Source organism: Symphalangus syndactylus, chromosome 9 (genome assembly GCF_028878055.3).
Source record: "Symphalangus syndactylus isolate Jambi chromosome 9, NHGRI_mSymSyn1-v2.1_pri, whole genome shotgun sequence".
In the NCBI taxonomy this organism is placed as follows: Eukaryota; Metazoa; Chordata; class Mammalia; order Primates; family Hylobatidae; genus Symphalangus; species Symphalangus syndactylus.
In genome coordinates this window covers 115,880,478-115,893,019 of record NC_072431.2, presented here as the reverse complement: position 1 = coordinate 115,893,019, position 12,542 = coordinate 115,880,478, and the positions used below count along the sequence as shown (strand labels likewise).

Sequence of the window (12,542 nt, the reverse complement as noted above, 5' to 3'; positions counted from 1 at the left end):
AAAATTTTGATTTTTCACTGAAAAAAATATGAGAAATTTAAATTAAGAAATTTATATTCCTGGAATGTTAGCTGGCTAAATTCTCAGTCTCATATGTAATCTTTTAGCATTATTTATATTTTCAAGGAAAATGCATTTTAAACCTTCCAAGTTCCATCATCATAGGTATAAATATGTCTATTTCCATACTGAAATGTCCAAAGTCACAACTCTCCCAAATCCTCCCTGCAGTCTGGGATTTTTCTTTTACTTCATAGCAGAAATAAACATATGACGGTGTATTATAAAGAAACAAAATCACTAAAAATGGTTCATAATAACACATTGAAAGCCAAAAATATACAACTAATCAAAAAGCAACCACCTATTACCACCTTTCCAATTCAGTCAATGTCATTTCACTGCCAACAAATCTTGTACTTCAATATGCTCATCTTTACGTGGTCCTTGAGATGGGGAGGGTAAGATTTTATACACAATCAAAGGTTAAGAGACCAAGGACATAAGTAATTAAACCAAACCAGATGCTGAAAACTTCAGACTTCTAGCCTAGTATTTTCCACCTGGGTGTGCTAAATTAAGAATTTCAACCTAAGTGGCAAAACCTACTGAGACAACTCAGCAAATAAACTGGCTGCACGGTGATCACAAGACCTTAGGTGTGTGATTATTTGTTTACAAAAACAGAATGGATTTTAAAACAAACTATGAGACAGGAAAGCTTAGAGTCAGTCATTCTTCAAAGAATGCTAAAGGCCCACATCACTAACTCGACAGCAGACAAGAACCTCTGAATGACTTCATCCCGTTCTCACTAGTATAAGAAGACAATTCTAATTGCCAAAGTCCTGTTTCCCAAATGGAACCTCATTTTAACACGCTTTCTTCCAAAGTGCAAAATACTAAAAACTGTATGGAAATTTCTTAATTATTTGTATATATTTCTCTAGGACAATACAGCTACAGCTTTCTTCAAATGCTTAAAGAGACTCTAGCCCCTCAATATTAACAAGAACTTTCAATTTTACAATGACTCTAAAGAAACGCAGGAAAGCTAAAGATCTCAAAACAACTATCACTCCCTAGTCCCATAAAGAGATGAAATTAGTCCAGAAAGTGTGTACTAAAGCTTTCAGTGAAAATAAATAAATAAATAAAAATCCATCTTAAAGGAATTGTTTATTGCTTTGATATTTATAAACGATTTTTGTGATATCCTATTAACATAGTCTTTAAAGTTGCTGAAATAATCTCAAATAATGAACAACCCACAAAAACAAAATTCTGGAAGAAAAGATCATTTACAATATAAATTTCCTTTTCATGATAAACTTTTTTAATTCAAAGGAAAAACCCGAGTATTAAATTTATCACTACAGATGGTCCCCAATTTATGATGCTTCAAACTTACGATTTTTCAACTGTATGATGATGTAAAAGTAACACACGTTTAGGAGAAACTATATTTTGAATTTTGATCCTTTCCTGGGCTAGCAGTCTGTGGTAAGAGACTCTCTTGATACAGGGCAATGGTAGCAAGCCACAACTCCCACTCAGCCAATGGATCACGAGAGTAAACAACAAATACTCTGTGTTGCCAGATAATTTTGCCCAACTATAACATAAATGTTCTGAGCATGTTTAAGGTAGGCTAGACTAAGCTCTGATATTCAGTAGGTTAGGAGTATTAAATACATTTTTAACTTAATGCCATTTTCAACTTGCAATGGGTTTATCAGGAGCATCTGTATTAGATTGTACAAGGGAAAAATATACATGTACATCAAACTGTAGATAACATACCTGGTTCAAAATATACCAGTGCTAAAGCAAAACCTTCATTGTGTCTTAAAAAAAACAAAAAAACAAACTCATTTTACTGTCACTATCTTACAGTAAGTATAATTTTAAATTTGTCAAGTTGTTTAAAATACGTTTTTAAAAGTGGGAAAGGGGATTTTGCATGTCAGAGCTTATCTGCTATTCATTTTCAGTCAGAAACTAACGTAATAGAAATCAGCAATAAAAATATATACTAAGAAACTGCAAGTTTATTTAAAAAAAAAAAGACACTGTAAGGCATTCTATAAACTGGTTTAGTTTTATCCCCATTCCACCTATTCTTATGACTTTCTGGGTTATTTTACCTATTTTACTCTTCAAAGCCCCCATCCTTCTCTTCATAAAGATTTCTTATAATGAAAACCTATATCTGTTATCACACAAAACTATTCAGCAATATTCAAAAAGGTACCATGTCATTAAGAATATCAATTCAATTGATGCATTGAAAGCCTAACTCAAAGCTCTGAGAAAATAATGCTCGATGCAAAAATAGATATTTTTATTAAGACCAATCTCTAGAAACTTAACATTGATATTAAAGGGGAAGATGTCTATGAGAATGCATTTAGCACCGTGTTGCTCACACAAGTTACCTTTTGTTTTGTTTTACACAATGGAATACAAGCCTAGAGATACAAAAAATCTTCCCTTGAAATAAAAAATTCTTCTAGCGACCTTACTAAAATGAAACTTATGATACACATCACACAAGCTGAAAGCCAATCTGTTAAATTTACTAGTGAAAAATGTCCTAAGTGCTCCACAAAAATTTTAAGATTTTATTACGCAAACTTCGACTTTTAATTCAGGCTCCAAAAGTTATCATTTACATCATAATAAAACATTTATATTTTAATAAGTAAAAGCCTTAAAATAAGCACTGCCTTTCAAGCTTAAGTGTCTTCTGTTTCCACTTGGCAAATTTACATTATTTGAAATACTTAAATAATTAACTAGCACTATAAACTGTCCTAGTATCTTGAACCAAATGTACAATAAATGTTCTTCCCAAATTAGAACATACAGAAGTGTGGATTTGGCACTGAATTACAATATGTGGGCTCCGTGCACAACCAGAACCGGTGAAGACTTCTACACCTGTAAAATGAAAATGGCCAAAGCAAGAAAAAATGTTATGCATTTTATGTCCTCCATAGTGAATTTCATAGTCAGGTGTGGCATCACCAGACATAAAGCCTTCAAACAGTTCTATAATATATCAACAAGGCAGCAATACTGACAGCTAAATACTAACAAGTGGGAAGGCATCTAACCAGGAAAAGCTACATAATCTGTGGGTCCCAGTGCAAGATGAAAATGCAGAGTAACCTTGTCCAAAAATTCTTAAGAATTTCAAGATTGGGGAGGATGTGCAACCGTACCGGTTACAAGGTGGAAAAGCAGCCCTCCCTATAACTAAGTACTCATGCCAAAAAAATATTAACCTCCCCACACACACACTCAAATGTTGTACCCTACTATAATTTTTGAACTGTCCAGCTGAGTAGCCAAAAAACAAAGAGCCGGGGGTAGACTGCCATAGGCAGGTTTTCCACAGGGTGGCACAGCATCTAGCCCCCTTAAAACGTCAACAGAAAAGTAACCAAACCAAGCTAAGTACCACAGATTCCAGCCTCTCTCAATTCCAAATAAACATTATGAGTGATAAAAGTGGCAACAAGAATGTGACGATGTGATAGATTTAATAAGACATCAAATGGGAGCGAAAATACTGATGCTACCATGCAGACAAGCCATCAAAAAGGCGAATGGTAAAGTCAGTCTTGATAAGCTTAAGAAGCTATTTCAGAGTATCTAGTCCTTTGGGGAAAAAGAACATGAAGGCTAATTTGCCACTGTGGTGCTCTTGCGCAATGCTCATAATGCCTGAAAAGCGTCACAGGTTTTTTTAAAAAATGTCTTTCAGCAAAGAAAGAGGAAAAGGTTGATCCCAGCTTAGAAGTCAGGATATTCTGGAAGGCTTTGTTGTGTCCTTAAAGAGAACCTAAGACTTGCTTCTAGAACAGAAGTGGGGTGGCAGGAGGGGAGGCACATTATTTTTAAAAGATAAGCAGGGAAGGCTGGAAGAGCCAAGAGCGGTTGGTTACAAGGATTCAGCCAGCAGCATCTGTCTGTGTACAAATAATCAAAAGGTTGGTTCAAGGAATGATGGTATATGACACTCACAGCATCATTCTCCCTTAACCTACCACGAGCTGAGTCTTAACTAAAACCACTGAAACTGGGACAGAAGGGCTTTGTTTTTCTCTTGTGAAGAGGCGGTAACCAGAACAAATCAACCAAAAAAACTAAATCAGAGAGGATCTATAAAAACACATCTTAGGCCTAGAAAAGAAAAAAGGTTCCATAGTAAGTAACAGGTAGACTGGTAGACACTGACCAGCACTGGGTACTTGTTCTAAACAAGGAGCATACCCTATAACTAAAATTATCTTGAACCACAGGTAAAGAGTGTGAGCACTGAATATAGCTGACTTGATTGTTCCTGAAAGAAGACACCACACAATGAAGAAAACACCTAAAGAGGGAGGGGCTTACACACCTAAAGTTGTCTTTCAAGGGAATAAAAAAACAACTAACTCCCTGAAAGGTGGCAGCACAAAGTTACCCAAATAACAGGCGAGGGGCTGGTTTTAATCACACAAAAATAAAAATACTCTCTCAAAAAGAAAAATTACAAAAGAGGAATCACAGAAAATCTAATGTAACGTGTTTCTTCATATTCTAATTTTTCCTACCCCATTCTGGCCTTTTATCTTCCAGATGTTTTCTTCCTCTTCTTTCTCTCCCCATAGTTTGCAAGCGAACTTCCCCTAAGTATATCCTCCCGACAACCTTCACAGTGTTACCTTAACATCCCAACAAACCTCCTATAAAGAAGGGCCCTACCACAAATGCGGTAACATTCGGGTCCACTCAGCAATACAGTCACCATTTATTTACCCAAAGGTTACTAAGACAAGGTAGATGCAGGACCGCTTTTCCACCAGCTCACCAAAATGGAGACTCCAGGTCAGCTTCCACAAGAAATGGGAAATTTAAGTGACTCTGGCGAAACGATTCTTGAGAAAACTCTTCAAGGGCAACAAAACAATATTTCAAACAAACAGATTTTACTTGAGGGAATGGGGACATTACACACCAACTGACATTCGAATGCTTTTAAATGGACCGATTTGCCGTAAGTTTTGAGGCTGAGTTAAATTTTTATGAGGAATTATTAGGAATAGGGCCACTAGAAAATTAAGTTTTAAAAGCGCTTTTGTCCTTGCCCAAGGTATTACATTTTGGTACTGCTAAGAACCGTTCTTTCAGGGAGGGAATAAAGGAGAGTGGACAACTCGTAGCAAATTCTCCCTTTCCCACGTTTTCAGAAAATGTAGAGACGACAGGACTTGAAAATCTTTGTCATAAAGACGGTCTTTAAAAATGCACACAATTCTAAATGACCATCTGGACAGCTACAACTGCATGCTCACAGCTCGCATCTAGAGGCATGGTTTTACGCTCTGGCCCTCAAGGATAACAAGGAGGCTTTTAAGGAAATGCCGTGAGCAAGACTCTGCTGGCTGGGCATTGTCACGGCCACTGGAGGAGTACCTGCCAGTGAACCGACGCTGGCTCCCCCAGTCTCACCAGTGCACGCATACACACGTCCGTGCACCCGGGCCGCCGCCGGCGGGCCCTCCCGACCAAGCTGGAGTAGCAGCTGCCGCAACCATGGCAAGCGAACTGAAATCCCAGAGCCGGCCTCGCCCGGCAGAGCGCCCGCGCTTCCCGCGCAGCGCACGCCTCACGCGCAAACCGGCGATGTGACCGCGAGCTGCGACCTCGCGCGGCTGCGACGGGCCTCACCTAACGCGCACAAGGGGATCATCATTGCTCCTGCTCTGGGCGCCCGCGGCCCTACACCACCTCCTCACACAACGCGGCCGGTGTTAAGTCTCCAAACGCCCCGAGAGCTCCAAGGACCGCGCGCGCGGAGGCGCCGTAGCAAGTGGGCACACACCAGACACCACCCCGGCGTGTTCCGCAGGAGAAGCCAGTGCACACATCCTCCCTCAAAGCGGGGTTGCCAGTCCAACACAGGAATCCGGCCCTTTTTCTAGAAAAGCCCCCTCCCCCACTTTCCCTCCAATACACTCACCTGCGTCTCAGCAGTTTCCTTCTTGGGCTACACGCGGCCGCACCCGGGCACGTCCACGCCCGTGCACGCTACCAGGGGCGACTGGCCCCGCTCGGCTCCCACCGCCCCCAACCTGCTTGTCCCCACGGGAGGGGCGGTGCCACCTCCCGAGGCGCCCAATTCTCTCTACTCCCGCCGCAACGGGCTGAGCTCTAGGAACTTCGCGGGCACAACCTCCGCCGCCCCCACCAGCGTTCCCGCCCAGAGCTCGGACTAGGGCGCACCACCCCCACCCCGCTAGGCGCAGCGGGGGCGCGCACAGACCTTAGCCTCAGCGTCCAAAATGGACCAGGGGCAAGGCGCGGGCGCCATCCCCGCCCCCACGCCCCCCGCACTTGCCTGCTGTGACTCGAAGCTGCAGCTACTACGGCTCGTGCCGCTGGCCGTCAGCACAGCCGCGGAGGAGTCGCTCGGGGCGAGCTCCGCGGAGAGGCGGTAGCGGCGGCGGGAAGGGGTACTGGAAGCCGGCGGAACCCCCGCCCCACCCGCGCCGCGCCGGCAACCGCCCTCCTCACCCGGCCGGCTGCTGCCTCAGTGACGCCCCAGCGCCGCGGTCCCGCCGTTTGTAGCAGGGCGGGAAGGAGGGGCTTGCTTGGAAGAGCGCCAGGAGGCGGGGCCGGCGGCGAGTTCGCGGCGCCGCGGCCGCCGCCGGCGCGTGCCCTGCCCGACCGCCCCGCGGGTCCGTGCCTGCAGGGAGTCGCCGGGCTTCAGCAGCTCAGCTCCGTCCCTCCGGGCTTCCGAGTCTCACCAGGCTTCCCCGACAAGGTTTCCCTGGACTCGGTGGAGAGCGTTGAGCGCCCAGAGGAGGCCGATTCCAGGTGCAAGTTTGCAAATCCCGGGGCCTGGGGCGCTAATGAGGAGTCAGAGCAGCTAACGTGGGGGTTACTTTATGTGTTCATAAATGTATTTATAAATATATACAAGTATACACACATATGTGTGTCTCTTTTAAAAATTCTTTTTCCCCCTACTTCGCAGCCAAGGGGTCCTGTCCCTCGACGGAAAATAAAGGCTTAGCCCCTGCTGCCCCTCCCTGCCTCTCTAGAGAGAACCTGACGTTTAAATAAGCCCAGAGTACCTGTGCGGGGTGCTATACTCTGCTTCAAACGCAAAGTAGGAAATCCTGCACTCGACTATGCAAACGCTTGCCGCTAGCCGCATCCTTCTAACGCCCCCCCACGCAAGACCCGAAATGGCCAACTCTTCACCGAGGGGGCGTCCCATCGCTGCCTTGCCTCGGCCCGCCCCCTCGCCAAGCTCAATCCCTTTTCCCCAGAAAAACCTGTGCCTGTCCTCAGACCCGGCCCTATGGCTGGAAGTCAAAACCGACCCCGGAGCCACGCGGCTGGAGCACGTTTTTACACCTGCTCGGCCGCTTAATTACGAGAGCACCTGTAGTTCGGATTTTATTGCAAAGGCATCGGTTTTAGCCCTTCTCCTAAAATACTACATTTAAAAAATCACCTGTCATACCTACCTGAAATTGTAGGAGGTAAGAGAAAGCAACCGAGCAGTGGGCGACCCAGTCGCCGCAAGAACGTGACCGAGGTTACAGCTTCAAGGGCATGATGCGGGTTTGATGCAGCAAGGTCCGCTAAGGGCGTCCAGCGCTCCCCGCCCCCATGCGACGGGCGGAGCGGGGTGGGGGGGAAGAGAGGGGACTCGTCTAACCCAGGGCGGGGGTGGGAGAGGCAAATTTGCCCTCTTGGACGAAGTCTAATCAGCATAGTGAAGTAGAGGGCTCAACCAAGGTCGAAAGCGAGACAGGCCATCCCTCAATTTGTGGGACCCAGTCTGGGGACACCGGATACAGCTCATTGATTCTATATCAGCATTTCTGTGTCACCCCAAATCCGATTTGCAATTAAATGACCTTAATTGACTTTGTGTGGGTTCCTGGGAAAACTGCTCAAAGCGCCTGCGCCTCTTTGACCTCTCAGTAAATGGTTAATTATAATATTCCCATCCCAGGCACGGGGGATTGCTAAAAATGCCTATTTCCAAAACGTTAGGCGAAAATGGGCCTACTTAATTTGTCAATCCAAACCTAAAACTCTTAGAATGCCCCACGCCCTACTTCCTGACGCTGACTAAATTATGGGAGAGCTCTCAAAAGAGTTCCCCAAGTCTTCCAAACCACTTCTGCCTACAACCGTAGCGTTTTTTGTGAAGAGCTCCAGAACAGGTTAGCTTTATGAAGCGGGGTGCCCAAGCACTTGGTTAAAAAGAGGGAACGGGGAAGCAGTGCCTGCTGTAAGATACACTCAGGCAATGACAGCAATAAGGGCGAGAGTTAAAAAATAAATTGTTAACCCCATAGCAACTTCGAAACTCTCAACATATTTTTTTGCGGACTTATCTGTTCATATTCTGACAAATCTTTCAGATGTCCCATTTAAGAAGCCATTTTACAAGGAACTCTTAAGGCCCAAACACATTTCCTACCCTTCTGTTCCCCAAAACACGAACACCCTTTTTCTGACCTTTAGAAACTGATTTTCATTTGGAAAATAATTTCTTTAGTTACTATTGTCTGCTGTGTACTTTCTAAAAATTTTCATTTAAAGTCTACGTTTTATAGGTTGCAGTTAATAGTGTAGGCCTGGGAAATAAAACATTAATCTCCCTCCCACCCCCAGAGGATGGGTATAATAAATAGGGGTGCGGAGAACGGCTGAAGGTTTAGAATCTTAACCAACTGGAGTGTTTGTACATGAGAGGGGGAGGGGACAGAATCCGTGCATTTCTGGGAGAAAGTACAGAGACCTCCATCCCTGTCCAGCAGTGTTAAGAGTAAATACTAAATGGTTGGCTATTTCTCTCACCCTCGCCATAATAAAACCAGACCTGCAGCTGGTAATTACGAGAGAAAATACCCAGTCTCTCCATCAGTTTTGCTAACCGGTACTTGAAAATGGGAAACGGGGAACGTATCCAACCTCCAATTTGTCACAGTTGTATAGCTCTCGTATTAATTCTGTACAGACGTGAAATAGGTGGGTACGTAGCAACGTGCTGGGCATAAATTAAGCAACAATGGCCACGCGAGGTCTCGTCCGCCGCGGAGCTCCAGTGGTGGGCACTGCCACCTTGCCATCCCTAGCCCCCACCGCTCTTCGCAGAGTCGAGTCCGGGAGGCGACGGTGCGCTGGCTTTCCCAGCCGGGAGAGTGGGTGGGGTGAGGAGCAACGAGACGTTAACCCCAGCCGGCTTTGTAGCTTTTCCCCATCCTCTGCCTCTCGAGCACCACATGAGCGCTCTCACGCACACACTCACCCACACCCCCCTCGTGCCAATAATTTAAACTTCTCTTAGGAAAGCCAGCAGCTCGTTCCACCACCGCCACCCCTTCCGCCCTCCCCGCCCCACGAACATCCTCCCCCTTTCCCACATCTACCCTGGATCCTCTCTTTGGCAGTAGAAAGCCAACTGATTTCTCCCAAACCCTGAGAAATCACAAAAGTTAAAATGAAGCGTGTGCCTATCTGCCCAGCTTCTCATCCCCAACCATCTTTCTCCTGGCGTCAATTTAACAATAGCTATTCGAGGAAGGGGGGGGGCGGTAAGGAGGGGGTGAGGGCTACGTAGCCGAGTTGGCTCCTGGGGTGGCTGCGAAGCCTTGCGGCTGCAAAGGGGTTCCCCCTCGCCCCGAAGGCGAAGTCAGCCGCGTAGGACCAAGGACAGGGCTTGGAATCCACTTCCCAGCGCCTAGCACAGCGAGGCTCTCAAGCAGCCGGCACTTCACAGACACAGCTCCAAGGATCTTATTTACGCTTTTCTGAACAAAGGGAATCTCATATCCGGTACAGGCTTAAGAATTCAGCCCCAAATTGGCTATCTTCTTTTAAAACTGAATTATGATAATTGGAGCCCGTGAATCAGAGCCCGCATACAATGATGAGTTCTGACAGCTTCTAACAACCCTAGCCTCAGCCCAGCCCCAGCCCCAGCCCTCAGGCGGCATGTACTTTTTTCAGTCAACTACAACTCGCTGCCTGGTGCAGCATCTAAATTCCATCTGGCAATCCCATCTCCCCAGCACATGCTATCTGGTTAATGCAATTAAGCCTGTGGTTTTCGCTGGTCTAATCTGCCAGTCCAGGCTTCTGATTCCCCTTAATGATTGTAAAGCCTCTCCCGTCCTTCGGTTGCTGAGCGAAAGTAGAGGCATGCATCCCCAACACCCAAGTTACCCCTCTCTCCCCAAGAAATGAACTTCTGATCTCAATCTTGAAGCTCACTCCACATCTAACCTCCCATTGTACCCCTACTCCCCCCTGGCCACATTTACCACTTAAGTTTCTGCCATGGACATTTACGAATATTCAGTACGCTAAGCATGCGTCCACCGTCTTTTAGTCTAGCTCTTTAAAATTAAAAAAGCAGAACAGTAGCTTTGAAATGAGACAAACATGTGCAATTAACTTCATATTCTGTATTCCGCTCACTTACAGGTTTTCTGGGTTTGCCAGCGCATCGCTGCAACTAATGATTAAAGAAACCAAACCGAAACTTACCTTTCTCCCTTAAGGTTTTTGTGTATGTGTGTTTTTAAAGTAACGGTGCAGTTCTCCCAATAAGGATGAGCAAGAAGCTGCTGGATAGTTCTCTTAAGACAGCACGAAACCTAAACTGTGCTCGGCTTAAGAAGCAAATAAAAAGAAACGCTTTCGACCCCAAAGTCCAATGCTAAAAGAAATGGCGAAAAAAAAATATGAAAGGGGAGGGGAAACTTAAAAAAGAGTTTAAAAAGACGGAGAGACTACCCTCCTATTGCCGTTCAACTAAACAAAAAGGGGCAAGAAAAACAAACCAAGGAACAAAGAAAAGAGACGAAAGAACGTTTTTTCAAAAAGACGATGTCTTTCTCCTTGTTGCTTTTTAGTAGGTCGCTACAGGAGTAAGCTGCTGCATCTCTAACTGAGAACAGAAATAGGGGGGAGGACGTCTTAAAAGGGAGGTGGACTGGACCACAGATTTATAGCACCGTATCACCAACCCCTTCTCTGCCTCCGCACTGCCGTGTGTGCAGCTGCTCTGCCAGGCTCCTATCCCGGGCAGCACGCGCGGAAGTATACGCCGAATCGCGCCACAACGTAACTTGCTCATGGCCCCAGGATCCTGATTGGTCCAGACGCTTCCATTGAGGCTGCCCAGGCGGGGCCGCGTGAGAAGATTGGCTATGGGCTTCTGTCACTCTCGAGAGCTCAATGGAGTCCCGTTTCAAGGTAAGTTGTGCGGGGAGGTACACTTAACACTGGCGGCGAAGGGAAATGCAAGAAGCAAAAAGAAATGTGGAGAGAGCAACGTGGGAGGGTTGGAACTGTACTATAAGAGTTTGCGATATGGCACGATCTCCTTTCCTCTTAAATCTTTCTGCTTCAGAAAGATTCATCTCCTTTGCCATCACTGCTGCATCTATGGCATATTTCTTTATAACATTTAAGTCTCTGTCCGGTATGTATGAGTCATTGAGAGCTCCCTCTCTTTGATCTGAGTGAAAGGGATGAATGTACATCCATTACTTGCCCGCATGCCTTTTTTCGATTTGTGTCCAGTACTGTATTTTGTATTAGATGTTAGGTAATTGTATGTCTTTATTTTAATATAGGCATATTTCAGATTTATGTGTCCTCATCAACCCCTTTTTAAAGCATCCTTTTAAGATAAGGATGAAGTCAGAAATGCTCTCAAATAAAGCTGCACGGTTTGAATTAGCTTTCACTTCATGTTAGAATAGAAAAGTGTAGGATAAATATCCTATCCAGAAAAAGAGGTAGTGAGTAGAGCTAAGGTCCTTCACTTCGAGGTGTCTAATGGCTCTCAAAAAGAGCAGCTGTATATAAAAGTGGAACAAGCCACTCCTCTGCATTTGCAGACAGGTACAGTCCTTGGACTACACATATATTGCTGACAGCAAAGATAGTCGAACCTTTATCAGGGCTCTTTCTGTGAGGATTTAAGAAGTTTAACCAGAAGACCACGTGCTATCAATGTTTCTGCTTCATAGAGGAAGACTACTTTATTACAACCCCATATTTTAACAGCATTCAGGAGACCAAAATACAGTTTTATGCATGATAATTGTTTCTTCCTCTAAGTGAAAGTGAGGTCCTCAGGATCGTCTGGATGTATAAGTAGACACAATATTCATTTGACCTACGTTCTTTTCCAGCCAGAATTTCTCCTTTCAATCTTGAAAGATAGCACCAACTCCCTAGACAGTTTTTTTTTACCATTCTTACACAATGTAATGTATCTTAACCAGAGGCACATGCCTTTTTGAAAGGCATATTTACAACTAGTCGCTATCTTTGAGAATGCCGGAAAAAGAAGACACAGGTAAGAGTTAGAGATTGCAAAAGGGTAGGGTGTCATGGAGGGGAACGGGACAGATGATCCCAAAGCAAAATGACTTAGAAGTGAGGAATACAGTAAATCAGTGTTCTTTGAGAGTGTCCTTGAGTGTTGATAAATGATTAATGGTGAA

The 12,542-nt window shown here is 45.0% G+C and overlaps 1 protein-coding gene across 13 annotated transcripts in view; it reads right to left on the bottom strand.

Moving 5' to 3' along the window:
* The window catches only part of ELAVL2 (ELAV like RNA binding protein 2), a 160,241-nt gene that overhangs the window by 124,981 nt on the left and 22,718 nt on the right, over nt 1-12,542 (bottom strand). For 8 of the 13 annotated variants that reach the window (XM_055294050.2, XM_055294053.2, XM_063609828.1 and 5 more), the window contains exon 1: nt 10,570-11,001. The exons of 3 other annotated variants lie outside the window; for them this stretch is intronic. The gene's annotated coding sequence lies outside the window, so the exon portion shown is untranslated. Of the gene's footprint in view, nt 1-6,013; nt 6,150-6,391; nt 6,591-10,569; nt 11,002-12,542 lie in introns of those variants that run through there. 2 more of the 13 variants (XM_055294068.1, XM_055294069.2) reach the window with 2 other exon arrangements.